At 38.6% G+C, this 19,224-nt stretch overlaps 1 protein-coding gene and 1 long non-coding RNA gene across 2 annotated transcripts in view; one reads left to right on the plus strand and one right to left on the minus strand.

Annotated features, from left to right (window-relative positions):
* Window positions 1-19,224, minus strand: part of LOC111262083 (uncharacterized) — a 192,274-nt gene that overhangs the window by 30,519 nt on the left and 142,531 nt on the right. The window lies entirely within an intron of this gene.
* LOC147753242 (uncharacterized) lies at window positions 12,712-18,742 on the plus strand. Its single transcript, XR_015311812.1, has 3 exons — window positions 12,712-12,967; window positions 18,305-18,379; window positions 18,516-18,742. It is a non-coding gene; the product is annotated as an uncharacterized LOC147753242 (long non-coding RNA).

The following is a 19,224-nucleotide window of genomic DNA, read 5'->3' on the forward strand; positions in this document are numbered from 1 at the left end:
GTCTAATTCGTATGCCTGTTTTGGTACCTGTTCCGACGCTAATACCTCACAATCATTGACTCGGTTTTTGACGGAGATGATGTTTTCTATTTGTAGAAGCTTTTCTTTGTTCGATTCTGAACACCTAAGACAAAAACATATAACAGATATTGTAGCATTCCTTATTGACATTATTTTCTGTTTTATAGCGTTCTATTTTCTGCGTTTTCTGCCCGTGTCTAGCGACCAGGGAAAAGTTCCGATCGTTATTTATACCAGAAAAACTATCGACGGCCTGATTCAGCGTGTGCTGGCGTTTAAGGAGCATACGATAAAAGTTTGCAGGAAATTAGACTGACAAGAAGGCCTTGAATCGCATGGCTTACTATAATCTGGTGTGCGCTTTTATAGGTAACACCAACTTCCATAAATTCTAGTGTAAAGTAAAACTGACTAACTTGAACATATGTGCCGAGACAATGTGAGGAAGCTTCATGCTTGATTCTAAACAAAATCCAATATTGGAGTTGGGAAAGCCTATGTTGACGTTAGTGATACGATGTAATCCATTTGAGCTGTGGCGCCAATTCTCTTAGCCCTATAGACTTTACTGTTCGGTATTGCGCGTCGCTATGATCATGCAATCAAAGGAGTCGATACTCGCTCCGACAGGTTCTCCATGTCAAATCTCCTCCAAACACAAACAATTTTGTTATTAATAAACTAGTACTTCAATTGAAACTTAGAGATGTTGAACAGTATCAAATTAGGTGAACGATAAAACATAATGATGACGCTGTCTATTCACAATAGCGATAACGAATCTCTACTATTTGAAAAATGGATATAATTTACATGGTTCGTGTGAACCACGTAAAATAAACGAAGCTTTATTACCTTGCTGCCATGTTTGACATAGAATGGTTTAATTCTACGCTTAGAGAAAAGATCCAGGCAAATTAAAGAAGAGAAAAGTGGCTTTGGAGAAGCATGCAAACATTAACTTAGAAAAAAACAGCGTATATAACATAACAGTGTTTCGCATTGCGATTATTGGAAGAGGGGGCTTCATAGTAATAGTCGTACGTGCTGTGTAAACTGCAGTCGTCCAGACGTAATAATGCCGTTTTTTTTCATATATATTATGTCCTGAATTAATGTATAAATGGTAAAACGGCAGGGAATCATGGGAAAGGTCACTTTCCTGCAGCGATAGTTAGTCCAGCATACGGACAGATGGGATTCTTCTAATTAGCTATAATCTCAAAGGTAGTGTTCACAAGAATCACACACTTAGGATAAGGAATCCTCTGAAACCATAAAACTATTTTAGAAATACGGATACTCAATTAAGTACGAGCCGTACTCAATTAAATAGAGCCTAGTACGCCGAACTATACTAGGATCTATTTTTTTTTTATACTGTTTTAGGTCACCGCAATGACGCGCTCACATGTGCTTTAGAGGTCAAGCTTTAGGCAACCTGTAAAAAAAAAACATTTATCCCTAAAAACACTATCATTTGGTTTATGGGAGCTAAACTATGAAGTCTCTAAGGTTTTGGTATAAATCTATATATTTAAAAACGGTTGTTTAGGCCGCATTTAAAAGCCATCGTTATAGATGTGCATACAATAGACAAGATTTTCTCCGACATCTTAAAAGCACGGGTTTTCCGCAGAGGCACTTCAGAGCATCAGCTCACCAGCTACGTGAATGGCACTTTTACCTAATATTTATTTAATATTATTTACTAAACGGAAGGCGACCTATCAAAGTAGGAAACACTATACGTAATTGTGTATGTATGACCTCTGCTCGACAGGCTTATAGTTTGCAAATGACTTACACCTAAACGTTTGATGGTAACGCGAATCTTTGTTGTAAATAAGATCATTACGACTTTACTGTCAATGCTTTACTAAGAACTGTGTTCTCGCTGGAGGAGTTCAAGCAACGTAGATTCTCCCTGCAATTCTATAAATCGTGAAAATACAACCGACAGCATTGCCTAGACTCTTTTCGGTGACCAATTTGAAATGCAGAATTAAACAATAGTTCCTACTACGGAAAAACACCAAGAGCATAACTGATACACTACCCCATTGCGTTTATTATCTGTGAAAATTTAAGGTATTTTTTACTAGGCGAACGAAAATATTATACACAAAATGATGTTGCATTGTGTTCTATTTTTTCCAAAAAATTAGGTCAAATAGGACAAGCTGTCAGCTTCCATTGTCAACTGCAGTTATACGAGTAGCTCACCGCGTCAAACCATATAATAATTGCATAAATAAATTAACCAGATTCTATACAGGTTTTCGGTATTCGGCCGTCTATTTGTTGCTTTAACGTGACTTCACGCCTCAGTCTTGACCCTACCTAAGCTTAACGCAAACTTGATTTTTCCAACTGGTAACTATTTAATTGTATATGAGTATCGAACTAAAAGTTGTTCTGATAAGCATCGCGCTATTGCGTTCTGCCACACAGAATGATTATCTTAATTTTTAATTATCCACTTCAGTAGAAGTCTTTCCACTGAGCTGAAACACACGAATGATAATTAGCTTACTTCAAATGAATGCAAACATATCATACTTTCCTAAAGGTTCCGTTCTATGATAGATGCCAAAAATTAGGTATTTCCATAGCTAGAAGCCTGCCTATTTTTTGCACGGCTCCTTATTTTGATTTGGGCCACTCTTCGATGTTCTTTTACTGGTTCAAGTCTGCGAGCTTGATCTCGTTCGTCACACGTCAATCTTTATTACCAGACAGATTACCACTCTTTAGGCTAGCTTCGGTTACATGTCAAATTTTCCTGTAGTTGAAATAAAAATAGAGGACATCTAAAAAAAGGCAAATGTATGCACTCACAAAACTATACGATTACAGTGTTATTACTGGCTCTCTACTCGCTCAAAGCTATATTCGTTACTTAATGAGTCGAATGTTTGGTAGTTGTTTCTTGTGTCCTTATTTGCCAAACGTAATCCCCTAACCTACGGCCCCTTATCGTCTTTAGCGTACTTTCCTCAAGATGTACAAAACGTTTCAATATCCTCAGTGAACTTGATTACACTTAAAAGCCAGTTTCAGCTAGCATAAATTATATATTCGTGTCGAAAATCTTGGTTAGATAGCCTTTCAGATTTTGCTGGAACTAGAGCAGTACAGCTCCGCCAGAACTTGCGGTTACATATTGAGCGATTGCTACTACCTGGACATTCGCCGTTTGTTATTGCTTGAATAGGCTTTACTTTTCAAAAGAGACAATTAATCACAACATGTCCGTCTACACCGAAAGCAGTCACCCGTCCAGGCCAGTTCTTTTATGGGGTTTATGTGTTCTGGCGGAAGCGTTCGCATAGTGAGCTGCACTTTATACAGATGATAGTGAAGGTCCAAGTGTCGTTTTGTACACGAAGCGACCATTTTTGTGCATAATGTTGATTCGAGGTGGTCGATATCTTCTTCGTACTATCTCAGAAAAAAATATCGATGTTTTCTTCTGCTCGAACGGTCCGAGTAGTTCCTTTACACGGCTTGTCACAAACCGGTTTCCTGGCATTCCTTTACAACCTACCTTGGTATCATGGACGCGTTTTTTTAGCTGAACTGTGTAAGATGTTTTTCTACTGCTTGGATGCATGATCGGTTGTTTCAATAAAACGCTTCACTGAATACACTTTTCTTAGCGTCAGGATCCCCGAACTTCCGACTGTTACTATGATGATAGTTCACTTCACTTGCAGTAGAAGGTATATGTTTTTGCTAAAAAAATTACTGAGGACATCACCTTAAGGAGAGTAGAGTACCCTGTATATTCTCAGTTCACACTAAGGTCGCCAGTCCCTGAACTAACCTATGTCAATGATGAACTGATCTATCCAGACAAACACTGAGAATAAGTTTCAGGACATTCCTCTTTCGACTTCCCGAATTACAACTTATGTACGTGAATACTCAAAATGATCAGGTATTGAACAATCTCTCGGGCAGATTATCTCTCCCGTGTGTGACATTAGTAGGTGATGCTGTCATAGAATTTCTGTGCATAAAATATGAAAAATTTGTGACGAAGCGGTTACCCATCTGGAACACCTCAATTGTGTTGTCTGTACTTATCCGGTTGATTTTTTTTTGTCGGGCGAGCTAATTATTTGCGCTAATGTCAAACTCAAAAATCAACTGTCAATTAATAGGTAAATTCATTTTCATGGGTCATAAGCTAGCTTCATACCTTTAATCAAGGCTGCGTTGAACCACTATTACATGTTAATTTCTTGTCTAAAGATTTCAGTATTTAAATCCACTGGACGGGCTTGACGTTCTTATATAACCTAAACCTGACGTACAGATGTTTCTCCTTATAGTTTTTTTACGTGCAAGATACTTGCATATTGAATTGCAATTGAATAAATATCTAACAACATAAGCAGTGGATTATTGTGGAATGTTAAAATGGCTCTTAGCGAGCCTTCAAGTTCAACAAGTTTCTAGGTAAAGTGCTTTCGAATTACGCGTTGATAAGTAATTATATGTTATTTTCCTAGACGACCCTTGGCATAATATGCCTCAAAGCCTACGACTCTGGAATCTTATTGATTACCACTATAGAAACCGTAAGGTGCACGTGCTCGGTCTTGTCGCCATCCAACCTCCATATGTGTGTCCTTCCAGCATTGCTGGCGCGGTGTTCACTAAAACTTTTTACTCTGGAAATACTTTCCGCGTCAAATCCTTGTATCGATCCTTTTGGCGGATGTCCAGATTGGCATGTATAATTCCTTCAAAGCTGACTTATAGAACGCGGTCGAATGTTTCTTCTCTAGAAATTTGGTAGTTAGATTGGTAGCGTTAGCTGATGTGTTATCGAACCGTAGGCTGACCCTTGAAGTGCCTGTTTTTGTTTGTTTTCGTCTAGCAAATCGGACACTATTAGCAGGCACGCTTTTTTAGAACGGCGCAGGTATTTGTTTCACAACTGGAACTCTGACTGCACAGCGATAACCACTGAGAAGAGTTACGGTCATTTCGATGCTCAGGATCCGCTTCTTCATTATATGCGCTCCGACTTAAGCCGACTTATGCCTATTTCTTAGAAATAAATTTTTCGAAAGTCGAATCAATGTCGCCTCCTTGCAATTATGCAGTGATGACGCGTTTGTTTGCTAAACTGAAGGATATGTGAGGTGGCGATGAGGAAACTGCATCTCGTTTTGTGCTGGAACAGGCCAGCTGCCTGAAGCAATGCTCAACTGCGATACCGTAAAACTTGAAACAATTAAAATTAAATCGGTGTACCTTAATTATAATTTCTTCTCTTGATTATAAACCAGTATTGGCTGGCACGATCTTCCTCTTTTTTTGAACCAATCCATCGAGGACCCATTGAACACAACATTTTTCTAATCTTCAAACGCTTGTAGACAACTGATGTGTGGTGTATCCATGGCTAAAGATGCCATTATTTAAACGTGTTCATTTAGCCAATTTTGAAGTTTTAATGGATAGTAGGGAAGATGCAAACGCTTCCAGCCAATTTCCATAAGCGGCATGAGTGCCTTTACGTTCGAATCTTTCGGGACGCTCAAGCCTTAAAACAGCGCTACTTGCCTCTAAAGGGTTCTGTCACAGTATCGCCACCCAAAGGTTTACAGAAACTTAAACATTGACCTAATGTACAGTTTCTTTGTATGGTAAGTTCGTCTTATTGAAATAAAAGCATAAGTTTAACTTCTAATTACAGCGTGCGGTTTTGCTACAACGTGAAGCTCGAAGACGATCGGTATTGTTTATTACGACGGATACCTAATTAGCTAGATCCGTGTACGAAAGCCCAAGCGTTCGTTTTATAGGCTCTGTTGTTTGTCGTTAGCGGACCATTAATATCGGTTCTAATAGGCGAACACTAGATACTTTTTAATTATGAGGTGGAACGCATCGTTTCCATATGAAATTATTAATGTATGGGTTGTTATTTCTGTGAATGTAACTATTTCACGACGCTTGCCCAACACATTCACATCAAGTCACACACACAAATTACATATCCCTGCATTTGATTTTCGTAAATACAAACGCTTTGATTTTTTGACAAATGTAAACGGTTAACTGTAACCCACGTTGTGATGTTTTCCAAGCTCTCAATCTATCAACGCAAACGTGACCGATTTCCTGAGGCCAACCTGCAGATATCGTATCGTGCAGTATGGCATAATGTTCTTAATGTCAGATAAGGAAATACTAAAATGCTGGTACAGTGGCACGCTTTTTAACAGCTTGGTGGTTCCTGGCTCCAAATTTACACTTGACAACAACTCTGATTGATTGTCTGCAAGAGCTGACATCTGCGGCAGTTTAAGCGGCACCCCGGAGTCTCTCAATATAGCAGTGTGAAATTTTGCCTCCTACTGGTCTAAAGCTTTTGATATCAGCAGACAGAATAGGTCTGCAAGTCTACGAAACCGGCAGTCAGATACAAATTGGTTGGTAGTCCACTAGAGTGACCCATTGTGAAGACAACGTTTCAAAAGGTAACTGGGTGCTTGAATGTATACGCAGTAGTTTTTCTGAAGGCATAACGAGCCACAGCGGACCCGTAGGAGTTCGTCTTCGAAAATTTTTACTGATATATTCGAAAACAAAAAGGCAATGCTATCGTAATTGTTGATCATTTTAGGGGATCAAACTTTCGAAATCTGCGCATCTATGATTGCCCATGCAACCCTAACCGGATTTCATGACAAAAGGTATACGCAGTAAATATATCTTGCGCAAAAATGGGCGTGTTGAAAACAGCTTTCTCATTGCAACATAGCGATCTAGAAGTCAAAACATATAACACTACATTTATTCTTACCGAATAGATACGGACTACGTGGGGCTAGATCAGAAGAGGAAAAATATCAGATCGTAATATGTTAACGCTGAATTATAGTACTTGCGAATGTTGATTTACCAGGAATAGTTGATTTTTTCCTATATTATATATATATCAATATTTCCTGTATGCTCTGTAGTGCAAGCGCGAGTAGCAATGTACAGTGGGTTTATAAACTCATCAAACAAGTAAACAAATGTGTAAATTTCTTCTACCAAATTTAAGGATAGCATAATTGCACGCTCGCGTCTCGACAGACAGAGTTAAACATTCAGAAAATCACGATAGCATACCCGTCGCTTTACGACACCCTTACGACAGGTATGTATATCATAGGACTTGCAAGTGTCGGCCAAACTATCGTAAAGAAAATCTATTCGCGAGCAATAGCTAAGAAAAAAAGCTTCTCATATGGCTTTCCGGTCGCCTGGTGGTGTCTGTTAAAGAAAATTTAGATAAATTGCCACGTTACAGTCTTTGTAGCAAGGTTGAAATGTGATTCGGAAATCTCTCAACTCCGAAAAAGGCTACGGGTGGGCTAAAAGACTTTTATCTTGATTTTTGGGCTAGTGACAAAAAATGGCTTTGTAACGTAGAAGGTGAATGCATGGGTTTTAATTGGTAACGACTCTTACATTGGCGACTCATCCTTTTTATGGTGCGTTTTTTTTGAGAACAGAACCTTATTTTTTCGACCCCTCTATTTGTGTGTATCATTATTATACCGTCACACAAGGCTAATACTAAAGCCTAGATGCGTCCTAGGAATTCGACAGAATGTATAAAAATAAACACTGAAAAGCCCTGTTGCCTGGTGCTGAAACCTGCACTTTAAAATGGTTAACCGTAGATTCCTATGATCGGTAGCCGACAAATATTACATTATTCCTTCACCCTAAAATCCTGACTGCAGTTCGCCTTCGATGCTGGTTAACTACACTGCACAAAAGCTACTCACATTATGGTTCCCACATCTTTTTTCGGATGGCTACTGCGTAAAAATGTTTTCGATATCGAATTTATTTGATCATTTATAACATTCGTGAATTCTTGAAATGTATGCACTTTTCAATTCGAGTTAATTGAGAATGGCTTGCTCGTACCACGGTATCTTATATATTACTTGAGTATAAGAGCAGATGCCAAGCTAAGCCTTTGTATAGCTCTAGCGGAAAAAAGTGATTTGAAAGACAATATTCCAATTAATTGAAACCATTTGGAACCTTCTCTGGGTTTTCGTCTTCTGGGCTTTACGGTACATAGTCACAAAACTTTGTCGAAGTTTATTTTTTCAAAATAAATAATTTTTAAGATAAATATACTAGGTGAAGAACATTGCCAGGGTGTTTTGATAAGCCTAGATGCGCGAAGGCAAGGAAGCCAAGATCATAAAAAAAAAAACAAACAAGAGCAAGGACTGCCCTGGTTCGTATGCGTTTTTTAAAATTTGTCATAAGCCTGCGATTCCATGTTCCGAACTGTCAAGTGCTTCTAGGTATAGATTCTAGGTAAATCTGTTACAACAGGTTTGGCGGTCACAACAATCAACTACACGGTGAGCTCAGATGCGATATATAATGGTTTGGAAGATGTTCATAGAAAAACCACACTTTGTTGGTTCCGGCACCGCTTGTTATTTGTTCAGCGGAAGTGTTTAAACCAAATAATAGCACAACATATCTATCAAGATGTATAAATTATACAAGAAAACAAAAACAGGAATACTTTTATTACGTGATTTGCCCTATTTCGTTAACAATTTAAATAAATAAATAAAATGCAAATACGCCTAAATTGGACGTTTCCTCGGCAGATTTATCGACGCTTAGACAACCTTCGACCTCTTAAGAGGTTGATACTCGCAAGCATTCTATATTTAGTGGATTGCTTTGTTTTATTAAGTAGATCACTCAACATACCTTAATCGATTAGTTAGATTTATGCTAAATGTTTGTAAAAACATGGATGTCTTTGATACTATTCTTCAAAACGTTCAATTCTTCTTGTCGAATTTGAGACACTCGAACGTACCAAAATGGAAAATTTGTGATAATTCACTTGTTTATGATCAAGTAAGCAATCGATGAACCATTGGTAAAAAGGTATCGTATAAAAAAAACGATCGTCCATATAAAATAGCAGGTTTTTAAAGTGATACAAAAGATACCACTATGTCGCATATATATGATATTATATTTTAATAGCAATATTTAGTAATGTATTTAGATTATATATAACTATAACGTTGCCTTTATATGTGAAGGCATTGAGAGGCTATGCGGCAGAATAAATGTGCACTATAGGCATTCGTATCAGGATCTGTCAATGTACTCGTGTACTTTGGAGATAAGCCTTCATTCATTAACGTCAAGCCTATGAGCCTCCTATCTCACATGGGCACATGTGGTTTACAAATAGCGACCGCTCGTTTTTATTGAGAGCTTAGTTGCAATGGTGCACTTTTGTAGGTAGAATATCAAAAGCAATACAGGAATTACCAATGTAATGCTGAAACGGGCTTAGGAACCAGATCGAGTAGGTACGAAATAGTGTTTTGTCAAAATCTTGCAGACGAAGTATTCCTATAATCTGAGACGTACACAGAGAGGTGAACTCGATTACGATAGATTATTTATTTTACAGACATACAGTTGCCATAAATTCTTGCGGAAGGTGTTCTGCAATAATGATTCTCATCACCGGTCCCAGACAGAGATCAGATCGTAGCGATCTTCGAAAATGTACAGTAAGCTTACTTGCTGTTGGCCGTTAGTATGGGTAGTGGTATCGAACAGTTACAGATTTACGCAAAACTCAAAAGACCTTTCCTGGGTCGATCCTATTTATTCGATAGTACAACAAAGCGTCTCAGGTGGATCCACGACGTGGGTGTCCTGAAAGTTGGTTGGAAAGACAGCACTCATTGAGTTGCCTTAAAAACGCAGTTCACGCGTAACAACCAGTTCAAGTACGAAGCAGAAGAATCGACCCTCATGTATGGATGTTTTTTTTTTTATATCTAGAAGTAACTTTTCTCCATTCTAGGTAATGTCTACATGGACCCTTTTTATACCGACGCACCGCCTGACCGTTTCGTCATCGCTATTTTTCAGAAACATTAGTTAAGTACCGTACAGCAAGCAAAAGCTTTTAGCCGTCTCCTCATGGAAATACTGGTCCTGACTATCTTGAACTATTCCCTGGATGGTGTTAAATGGCAGGATAGTAAAAGCTGTGTATGGTCACCTTGGCAGAAGACGTTCGGTCGATTTTTTTCAATGGCTTGTTGTAACCTTGGTGGTTGTTGACAGTAGAGGTCTGAGCCAATCAATTTCTTTCCAATCCCACCAAGCACTTAGCATCATGTTCCTCAGCGTTAGTCACATGTTATGAAGCGTACATTATTTCTCAGCATTTGTATATTATTATCGTGGCACATTATTGATGTGTCACACTCCCCATCGTCCGCGATCAACCGCCCTAGACACAGCTCGATTTCGTTGTGTTTGCGTAAAGTATCGCGGATGGAAATACGGCCGAGTCAATTCTTTTGCGTCACTTCGTATGGCACCCAAATCTCTTTTTTCAACCCAGCTTTCTGTTTTTTGGTGTACATATAGGTTTTGCTCAACTTTCACCACAAGTTTATCGTCTTGTACCATAATTACATGGTTTCTTATGGTCATACCAGGTCGCCGACCTGTGCGAGGCATATGTTTGACATCAAAATTTCCAGAATAAGAGCTAGAGAATCATTTTGAGTCGTTCGTTCGACAACGCGTCTTAACCACAAACATTTTATAAGCTTGGCCAATGTTTGTGGTTTTATCGTAATAAAATTACAAAACAGAGCAAAGGCTTCCAGGAAGTTGACTCATCATAAAGGCGCCCTATTTTCAAGTCTGGGTAAAAAGCGCTTTTCTTGAATAAAAGAACATTTTAGCACGTCTACTATTGCCGAATGTCAGCTTCTAAATGGCATCAACGCCGACCCAGCGCGGCTCATATTATTTGCGGTACTTGGCTTTAAAGCTACTTAGTTTATTAGAGAAAAATATTTTTGACAAGCCAGTATGTTTTTTTCGGAGAGAAACGAAAAAATGCTACAAAAATATAAGAAAAAATAAAATACAAAAAAAAAAAGAGAAAGAAAAAACGTTAGCAAAAAATGTGTAGCAGGTAAAAATAAAAAGAAATATAAAGAAAAAAATCGAAAAAAGCATTTCATACGAAGCGATTTATTGTGTCTTAGCAATAGAGCACAAGAGAAGCGTATACGAAAAGCGTTAGCAGGTGTGAGATGGACGAATCTACAAGAAACGGGAATAGTGCTTCAGGATGACGCTGCTAACGAAGGATGCGACAGCTCTATGCGTTTTATGTTTCCTTTGTAATTGAAACCGAATAGTGGAAAAAAGTCCAGTAGAATAGATTTAACGGGTGATCGTTAGATTCAATATAACCGTAACGAAGCTAATTATTTCATCCACGAACAAACGGTCGAGTTTTTCTCAGTACCAAAGTATCATTTCAGTACTAATGATCATCATCACAGATGATAGCCGTCTTCATCCCCTTGATGCAGGTCCGCTCTCAACCCTTTTCCCCTATTATGTACGATCGCTGCTGATGGCTAACTTGCTTGTTTTTTCTCTTAGAGTAAATTAGTAGTTTATCTATTTATATCCCTAAGCTTAGTAATTTGTGTTTCCATCTTCACTTGACGACGCCTTAAAGTTCATGTGCGAGTATTGCACCAGGAGAGCTGAAAACTATAGAAACTTTGCCGGATCTAGTTCCTATTAAAATCGGATACGATATAGGTGTCCGAGGATGCAAAATTTCAACATATGCATAAGCGCATAGCTGTACGGCAAAGGTGTAGCTACGGCATCCTCTTCCAACAAATTTGGCCCATTGAGAATTATAGTGATAACTATAGTCAGTATTTATTTACGTAAGTTATTAGTGCTCGTATTTTGATTGAGGCCTGCGTTTCTCTTGCACTATGAATATAATCTATTACATTATATGAAATAACTAACCATAATGAATTCTGCTAACAACCCGATAAAATATAAAATTACAATATAATATACAATAAGTTAGCGAATTCGTATTTATCGTAAAATCAGTGAAAGGATTTCGTCCCATTGCAAAATTCTCTGTTTGAAGTTTTCTCGCGCGAAAGCTGCGCTTTGGGCCGCTTAGTAATACACACATATAATGGTTGTCTAGCGAATTAGACTACCTGTAAGCATTAGCATGCATGATAGTCAATTTTCAACTGAAAAAGCCTTTCCAATTGTTTGGTAGACAAAGTAGCATAGCGTCGTATGCCATAGACATCTTAATCATGCGTGATAATGTGCGAATTCCACATTCAGAGAAAGATCGTAACCTGTAAAAATATCAACGATCATTTAAGTTTATTTACGTCAGCTCAACAGACCCAGATCAGTTACGCCCCGTGAAGGCGACGCTCTCATGTGTACGGATTAGCGCATGCCTGGTTTATGTGCACACAGCCATCCTATGGAAGACACGTTCTCATTTCGGCATAGAACTGATTATTCTGTGTCCATAAAGTTAAACGTTTTAACATTGAGCCGATTTTTCTTCGAGTCCATAGTGCTTAAATAAACGACCGTTAACTTGAATATCGATGGGTTGTGTGCTACTTTGACATCGGTAGCATTAGCCAAATAGCTCCTATTAAAGGTTTAAGTCCGTGAAAGTGCCATCTTCCAATAACCGCAGCGGTGGAATAGTGGCAGTCACGTGGACACCTAATATGTAAAGGTTTTGATCTTGCGTAGCAGTGGCGGTATTGCCGAGGCCTTGCTGTGTGTTCGCCAGCTGCTTACCGATTAAACGGTCATATGAAACTCGCTAAGATTACTTTTACGGGTGTCGAAACTCACAATTTTTTCAGGTCTCATGATCGCTTAACTTGAGCTGTCTGATACGATGCTAAGAAAGAGTGCCACTCACTACTATCCCACGTTGACTATATCCTGCCCTCCGAAAAACACGGTTGATGGACTCTACCAACTGGCTTACACTTACCGTACTTTTTCCAGAGACACGGACCAGGTGAGTGTGTTTGTGGATATATCCTTCGTCTACTTAGGCGTGCATAAATTCTTTTTAACCATTAGTTAACATATCACATTGAGCTCATTACATAAAACCGAATAAGCTTTATTTATAATTAAGGTGTATGTAAGCAAATAGTGAATATAATATATTGTTATAGCTTTTATGAATCTGTAAACGTGCAAGGTGCCAACTAACTAACTAATACAACTGTCAAACAAAATATTATAGTTCAGTTTAATTCTAAATACGCAGAAACAGCATATAAGATGTCCAGCACTAAGGCATAATTCACAAACGCGACTAGAACATATAAAGGTAACCGTTCGAGCGTGTTGTAGATATAATGTTGCGTCGGCACTTTATCGACTAACGTCCCACTCATAATTCCTCGTTTATTTATTCTTTTTATCGATGCATATACTAGATAGGTTAGGCGTTGTTTTCGTGACAAAAATGGCCGATATTGATTTTTTAAGGCCGTGTAGGTAGTCCGCTTGACCCCACTGCTACTTCGGCAGGTCACATTCTGACTTCGGATATGGAACTCGCACATATATCCTGAATAAATAGCATTGAAATGCTATTTAACCGAGTTAACGAAAAAGTGAATTAGACGATTGTATAAAAGAGAAAAATACGTGCGAAAACTGTATCTGTATAAGTTTCGTTCGATTCAATTTAATAGAGTAAAATAGTACTAGCAGTGACCTTATAGGTAACTAAGAACTTGTAGTTATGTTAAGGGTGTTCGCGATAGATAGAACTCAAGTTGACGTCACTCATTTCAAAGACGTCTTTATAGACGAAGACAAATGTATGAGTAAATTTTTCACCTGTACAGACGACTGTTACGGTTGTACTTATTCATTGTACGATTGCTTCAGTCGACTTCATTTGGGGCTTCGATAGCCCACACAGTTTGAAAAAGCCTCCTTAGCCTAAATTTAACTCTACTGCAAGAACCGGGGATAGAACAATTTTATCTTGTCTAGACTTGTTCAAGTTCACCCAAATACGCCACACACCAAAATCTAGTTGAAGACATTTGGCCTGATTGTAGGCCGATGTACAGGAAAAAATTCAAAAGCGAATATTTCAAATTATATGGAGCATGGTTACGATATGGACTCTCGCTAATGGTTTGTGGCTTCTCGTGTGGCCTTCCATTCATTTTTATATCAAAATAACCACTTAGGGATTCTTGCGTAATATTTGTGGATCTTCGTACGCTGTTAATTTCATTTATACTTTACATTGAAACCTGTTTCAAATATTTCCGAAGCTGCATAGAGACTACCATGTGGCGGACGTGGCCTAACAGCGTCAATTTTAAGCTTTTTTTTATTCACTGCGCAAAAGCTTATGTTTCGATGATAAACGTCCTGCTCCCATACTACCCATACATGGTGTTTTGTGGCAAACACAACTTCGCCGCCATCGAACGAGCGTTGCGTCGAAAGTTTTCCAACGAACGAGGAAAACTCGTCGCAATCAATATATAAACATTGTTAAAATAACAACACATTTTAATAAGGATTTTTTAAACGAATGTAATACCAAATGATATATAAATTAGTGGTATCAAATCAAATATGAATTAAAAGGAGTGATTCAAGGATTGATTAATAAGTATGGAGAACTCGGGTAGTGCGTATGCATTATACGTTTTTGCCAGGATGGCCTGAACCAACATTAGAAGATTGGTTACCAAATTTTATGTATGTAAATTTGAAGAATTTGAACAATATAAGCGTTGTTTTACAACATTACCTTCTGAAAGTTCTAATCCACATGAGTTGGCTAAGCCTAAGGGTGATACGGCAATTTAGGTGGACTTAATAATTTATTGAAGTTTAATTGGAGTTCAATAATTAACTTTTGCTACTCTCGTCCCCCGTATATGTACAATGAGGGAAGCTACATTCAGGAATGGTCGTTCATGGTCTTCTTAGCTTGATCTTGATTATCAAGATGATAAATTTTCTAATTCCCCGAATGATCATTTGTTATGTTTCTTACACACACCGTATAATACTCGAGTATACACGCAATCAGTTATCGTTTTTATTCAATTTTATATATTTAAGAATATCAATATCCGATATTAAAAAATTGTTTTATTTCATTAGTTCATAAAAAAACGTTCATATGAGCTTATAGTAGTGTCATCGTTATCGTCGGTTGCAGGATGAATTAAAATGTCAATGCGCCTTTTTAAGGCATTCTAATTGTAGCCTCTGAAGTGGGAGCAAGCTTTTGGGTGACTGCTGCTGGTAATAAAAATCCGAAATTGCAGTGACTACCTTTTATTGCTACTTTATAAAGGTAACGATGAGCGACCTTAGAAGAGCTTGTCATATCTGAGCTGTTCGTAAAAATCGTCAATAATAATAGCTTCATAGTGGGCGTAACTGTACCACCATTCACTGCGATTTCTGTAAAAAAATTCATTTTTACCGATTAAACTTTCAGCGGCTTATTTACAATCGAGGCTTTTGCCGGTGCCAGGATCGCCCCATGCCACGACAAGTTTAGTTGGCTTTTATCGTGGATGCGTAAGGTATAAGCTAGGTCTTTAGCATATTTGATGTAGGCAACAAAGTGTTGTCTAATGATAGTACCAGTCGGATCTTATGAGCAGAATAACAACGTTGCAATAAAATTATATAGGTCGTTGCGTTGACTTTGATTGGCAAGTGAACTATGTTCTTCCTAATTCCCTGATTTTGCACAGTAGGCACGATCCTGTTCCTCTGATCCGTGGGAAGGTTCTATGTGGGCAGTAGCGGGTAGGTAGCCACTGACGGTTCGGAGGGTAGTAGGGGAGCTGAGAGTACAATATCCCTGCAGGTGATTTGTTCAAGTCATGGGAGCAGTTTTGAAGCTCCAAATAATATAGCGAAATTTGACAACGTCTGCTCGACGTCTGCTCCTTCGTAGTTGCTGATAGCCCGTGTCCAGCGGGTGTATCTGGTTATGTCGTGCCGGTAGAGTATTACCCGATCCGGCTTTTTTGCATTTATAACGTGGCTTTTCCCTACTGCTTAGTGCAAGCCAACGACAAACAGCTCGCGAACGTTCTGTGCGATCTGTGTACGATAGTACAGTAACACATTACTATGATAGGACAACAAGGTGATCGATGTAGGCAAAGGGACAACACGCTATAGGACATTTTGTCGGGAATAAACGACAGCAATGGAACAAAGTAGATAAGCGATGTAGGTGAGTCGTTCAGAGAAGTTAATGGGATAATAGAACAAAGCAACAGGATGATTCGGAACATTCAATAGGTCTCCTAAAATAAAGTAATGGGAAAAATGCATTTGGAAAACGCAACAACAAGAGTCGCGGGCACGAAGTATTTATGTGAAGTGGCCACCGGCAAAATTGAAGTGACGTCTGTTGCCACGTTATCTTAAGCGCTAACCACTTATATAGATAATTCACTTTTAAAGAAGCGTCCCGAAAGGAGAAAGGGCAAAATAACCTGTTCGGACAAGGGTGTTCCGCCTTGCTTCGTCCCGTGTCGGCGAAATACTTATAGCCTGTCGCAGACAGAACAAGCAATGCTCCCGCAAGATAACTCTTAACCGCACCATTTCTGAACGTCGACGAGGAGGACGTCGAAAGAATTAAATCAAACGCTAACCTAATTCGAAAAAGTGTCGATTAGAACCCCGTATCTCCAAGGCTTTCTAGTTTATAAGGACGCCTCGACAAACGTGTAGCGAAACCTGAAAACCTATAGGACGCATATGAACTGTGTATATCATCCCCGGATCAAGGCTATATTATCATCGCCCAACAATATCCATGCCAGTTCGCTAGTACCGGCGTGGTTTTAAGGAATTAAATGCTCTTGCTGCTTCTATACAGTTAAAAAAAAACCGTATGACAAAGCTTATTGTCATATGGGGACTTCCAGGTGCAGGAAAGTCTGGGCTTTCCCATTTATTTATATTTAACAAATCTGGCTAACTGCAGATCCGTTAAATATAAGTAAATTAGATAAGCTTCTCAAAATTTGTGACAAATACCCATATAGAATTTAGTGTAAAGGAGGATCCTACGAATTAACCGTCGAGTATTACTAGCAATATCCACTTTTCAAAGTGGCATAAATTTGCTGGATATGATCGGATTCCATTAGAAAGACGGTTTACGGATTCACTTTTTATCTAACACCGACCCGTTGCTCACAAATATGAGCGAATATTGAACGCTGTGAGTGACGATATTGAAAATTTAGGAAAAATAAAACGTGCATTTTTCAACTTTTCAAGTAGAAGAGAAAGTTCAGACAAGGCAAATCCGAGCCCGCGTTAGGCCTGATTCGAAGAAATGATACCGTATAAACGTATAGGATCAAAAAACCTGAAAAATATGAAATCAGAGTGAATTTTGGCGCCCGTAGATAAAGATGGGAAGGCATTGAAGGTGGTATTCTTTAGCATACCGATTAAGTGGCAAGAACTATAGGAATAATGGAAAGAACATGAGGCATGAGAATAGCCTCCCATCAAGCGACTTGCCGACGAGCAGTTTTAGGACAATATCTTTTTACTGTTTGCGAGGTTTAACAAAAAGTCTGTCAAGGAACACAAATCACGTTAAAATCACGATTTATGATCTTGTAATCCTATGGCTTAAGAGAAGCCTTCGCGCAGTTCAACGTAGATATAGCATCATCAACAGGAAACGCAACATATAGATCAATAACTTAATTGTTAATTTATATGGCAAATGGCATTTCGAAATGGTCTGCACTGCACTTCGATATGGAATGAAGTTCTAGAGTAGAACGCAACAACACAAAATGTATGAATAAATTAAGAATACCCGTGTCAGCATCAAGCCGTCGCTACTTCGTGGATCATGGGTATGCACGGCTAAACGTTCCATACGCTAACCGTCTTCGTGAACCTTCCCGAAGTAACATCTCAGGAGAGATGTGCCATAACAAATAAATCACAAAGCAAGGCCAGCCAGAGACAGACGATATAGTAGCAACTACTGCATTAATGCGTCCTGTTTTAGGACTTTTAGGATGTTATGTGGCATATGCCATTGTGATACTATTGCGTATAAAGTTGTTTTTTTACACGGTCCAAACCTATTAAAGAAACAACGTGTGTTCAAAAAAAATTTTTTTAGACTTTTTCCATTACATTTGGAAACTTGCGCAATCGTGTAGGGTTAGTTAATTTCTTAAGCAGATTAAGGAAAAACAATGACAATATAGACGATGTTTTTCTTTAAAAATCTATAGTAGGGTCCTTCTCTGGCCGGCTGCGTGATCTTTCCGAATTTGACCACAATGTTTTGCAGGCTGTACAGGTTCAGACGGTAGCATTCACGCTTTTTTCTTGGATCCACAACATGGCATCCTTAGCTCGAAGCAAGGTAAACATGAAACTATTGTTTAGTCTACTGTGTCTCGTCAGACTCTGATCATTAATACATAAAATCAATGATCAAACGTATGGCACTTCTAGCAACAATTTTTGTTTAACCGTGGAACTTTTTTTTTGTCCGAAAGGTGCAGCCTATCGGTGATATGATATCTTATATCTACAGCTAGAAGATCTGGCAGACCTCACATGATCATTAATTCTGACCCTAAGGACGCCGGCCTTGTCAACCAGCTATGACTCTTCAACGCTTCAACTCTTCAAGAGGACAACGAATATAAAGTCGCCCTGTCAGAAAGGAGATTAAATTCTGCGTTGCCTAGATTGCCATCGATGTACAAAGACAATAAAGTAAATAGCCAGCTATGTATATCTACGTACTTCTTACTATTTTAGGTATTATACACGAGATCGCGATTAGGTCTTTAAACATAAAGCGATTAAGTCTATCGAGAGGATCATCCAATACTGCGATGCGTAAATGGCCTACGAATGTGGAAGCTAAACTGTTTTTCTTCTAGAGAGAAGGACCCAAAGCTCCAACCAAACAATTCCCGTTTGGTTGCAATATTTAAGTGTTAAAACACAACAGTAAATTAAGTGAAATATAGGTTATGTTGATTCGCCTGGATTGTAAAAATACGATAATTGCTCGTAAAGAATTATCAAGAGAACTGACTTCTTATTGAATTCGCTGAATTTATGCAGTTGATTGGTCATAAGGAAAACGGATGCTTAATGAGCATATCCATAAGGTGATGTGGGTCTCCACAAGAAACTGGGTCAAGCCACCAAACGCTGTGAAACATTAAACAACACTCCAGGGTGAATCAGCAG

This window comes from Varroa jacobsoni, unplaced genomic scaffold (genome assembly GCF_002532875.2).
Source record: "Varroa jacobsoni isolate VJ856 unplaced genomic scaffold, vjacob_1.0 scaffold_626, whole genome shotgun sequence".
In the NCBI taxonomy this organism is placed as follows: domain Eukaryota; kingdom Metazoa; phylum Arthropoda; class Arachnida; order Mesostigmata; family Varroidae; genus Varroa; species Varroa jacobsoni.